The 2,924-nt window shown below is 38.4% G+C and overlaps 1 long non-coding RNA gene across 1 annotated transcript; it reads right to left on the reverse strand.

Moving 5' to 3' along the window:
- Positions 1–669: 669 nt before the first annotated feature.
- LOC126623483 (uncharacterized) lies at positions 670–2,636 on the reverse strand. The gene is made up of 2 exons (XR_007623776.1): positions 1,443–2,636; positions 670–1,346 (listed from the first exon to the last, which is right to left on the reverse strand). It is a non-coding gene; the product is annotated as an uncharacterized LOC126623483 (long non-coding RNA).
- Positions 2,637–2,924: the final 288 nt, after the last annotated feature.

The following is a 2,924-nucleotide window of genomic DNA, read 5'->3' on the forward strand; positions in this document are numbered from 1 at the left end:
AGATATCTTCAAGGCACTGCAGAGTGTGGCATTACATATGCAGCTGATACTGACATACATTTGACAGCATTCTCTAATGCTGATTGGGCTGCTGATTTGAACACAAGACGATCTGTGACTGGTTATGTGGTCTATCTTGGTGGGAATCCAATCTCGTGGCAGTCAAAGAAGCAATCCTCCGTCTCTCGAAGTTCTACCGAGGCGGAGTACAAGGCACTTGCTCATACTGCAGCAGATGTGGCTTGGATTCGGCTCATTTTGAAAGATTTGGGCGTTGTATTACCTTTTCAACCAACTATATTCTGTGATAATAAATCTGCAATAGCACTCAGTGCTAATCCAGTGTATCATTCGAGAATCAAACACCTTGATACGGATTATCATTTTGTCCGTGAAAGGGTGCATCATGGTGATTTGTTGGTTGAATATCTTCCCACTGATGAACAGACCGCTGATATTCTTACTAAAGGATTACATAGTCCGCCGTTCACTCGTCATTGTTTCAATCTCAAACTTGGTTTCCCTAGTTGAGATTGAGGGGGGATGTTGACTGATATTGAATGAATGCCACATAATCTGCCATGTCATCAATATTTCTATTAAAAGTTAGTTAGGAGGGTTATGTGTAGCTTACACAGTAAGCAAGGTAGTTAGACTACTAGAGGGATATAAAAAGGCCATTTGCAGTCTAATGTTTGTAAGAAATAACCATTCTATCAATACAAAACTTTTCATATTCTCTCTAGTTTTATTTCCAGGTCTTCTTCTACATTCTCTATATTCCTTCTTTCTTCTTTCTTCTGTAATTCTGATCTTCTTTGTTAAGATATATATATATATAACCCAAAATAATTGTTCTTCCAACTATTTTAAAAAAAGAAAAGAAAAAAAAAGGAATGGTAAACTACTGTGGTGGGGTCTGGTCATTGACTCATTGATTGGGCGGTTTCTGGGATAGTTGCAGAGGGGCTATTGGGACGACTACACAAGCTCGAGCGCGGCAGAGGAATTGTAATGCTAGAAGCTGATAAGCTCTGAGATACGACGATGAAGCATTGGCAAACTAATTCCATTTGGCATGCCAACTCCGCCTCCATCTGCTGAAGTTTGAAATCAATCATGATCGTTGTAGTGTAGCTGGATGAAGAACAAGACTTCATTGCCTTTCCTTCCCGAAACCAACCCATTCCTAGGCCGTAGACTTCATTGCCTTTCCTTCGCCCAACCCCGTCCATCAGCACCTGGAGCACTACCTCTAGGTCAAGTGTCAGCTCCTTCATACGCACGTTAGGATGCTGTTGCGAGTCATTGGTGAGGTACTCGTCATTTTTCTGTACCATAGAAGCCTATAAAAAAAAGAAGAACACGAAGTTAGATTAATTATTATTTAAACCATATTAGTAATGAAAACCATAAATGAAGATTATGAAAAAAATACTTACAAAAATCTCGTTTGCGACCTCGTTGCCATAGTTGGCGTGGGTTTTTGTCGTGGTTTCCTTTATTTGTCGTCCATTTTTTTATCTATTAAAAAATAAGGAAAACTAATGAAAAGGGCTTGAAAATTTTGAGTTTTAATGATAAGGACAAAATAAAGAGTAAAATTAATAGTACCATAATTGACTTTTTAGTGTAAAAATATGGTTTTTCGTTAAAGTGAACAGTACCGGGTGCTTTTCGTTAAAGTTCTCTAAAAAATATTAGTTTAACTTAAGATAAAATACCTAAATATTAAATAAAAGTCAAAATTAAAATTAGATTTAATTACCTAGTACTCGTACAACTTTTTGTCTTGATTTCCTCTATTTGTGGTCCATTTTTTTTGTCCATTAAAAAATATTAGTTTAACTTAGCAAAAAAAAATCTAAATATTAAATAAAAGTCAAAATTAAATATTAGTGCAAAGCCATAGCCATTCGCCCACATTCTCCAGAAACTCCTTAGGACGGTCTGCATGCGCTGTCTCAAGTGTCGGACAAGCCTCGTAGTACTTGTGGAGCTCGTACTTTCACTCTTTGAACCGACCGCTCTAGACTCAATTTATATAATCCACACAAGCTTTGTCCCGCTCGTTCCACTAGAACTTGGACTGCAATTTTTAAAAACAAAATCATGACATTGAGAAAGTAGTTGTAAACTTACCGAAAGTTGGCCGTACATCTCGGCATGAACCGATGCCTTATGCGTAATCCAGGAATCAGTGTCTATGGGGCATTGCTGCAAATGAGTGCCCCGCAGTCATGAGTCAACAAACTGTAGACACTGGCACACGTTCGGCGGTGGTCTGGAAAGTATACAATCCGGATCCTGGACTGGGTGGTCTGAGTGATCCAGTTTGTCTTTAAGCCCCGATAAATGCCCCGAGTCCTTTTATTCATTGGGTCGGTGATGAGGTGTCCTTATTTCCTTTCAAAATATTAGTTATAATATTATATTTTCAAATCTTATAGTTACTGCGAACCCCGACAATTAACTCACCTAAGATTACATCTATATCATCCATCCACATACTTGATATCCTTAAAAACAACCTATCACTCCAAACCTTCCCACCACTCACACAACTTTCTGATGTGTTCTTTAATTGTTCCTCCCACCACTCATTCGCATTCTATGAAACTCGTATACATAAGAAATGAGAGGACGATACTGATGAGAAAAATGAAAAGGAAGAAAGGTATTTATAACTAATGAATAGAGGTTTCCCCGATGGACTTCCATCGGTTAAGTCGTGTCGGTGGAATTTTACCCTCACGTGAAGTGGATATCTGTGACACTTTGAAAATAAGACTTCGACTCTTAACCAATACTGATTTACCCGACAGAGGTTCGTCGGGCAATCTCTTTGTTAGTAGATTCCCAATGTCCGTGACTAGATATCTGTGACACTTTGAAACTTGGAGTTGGAAACTTTTGGATCAGGA

The sequence above is a fragment of the Malus sylvestris genome, chromosome 5 (genome assembly GCF_916048215.2).
Source record: "Malus sylvestris chromosome 5, drMalSylv7.2, whole genome shotgun sequence".
In the NCBI taxonomy this organism is placed as follows: domain Eukaryota; kingdom Viridiplantae; phylum Streptophyta; class Magnoliopsida; order Rosales; family Rosaceae; genus Malus; species Malus sylvestris.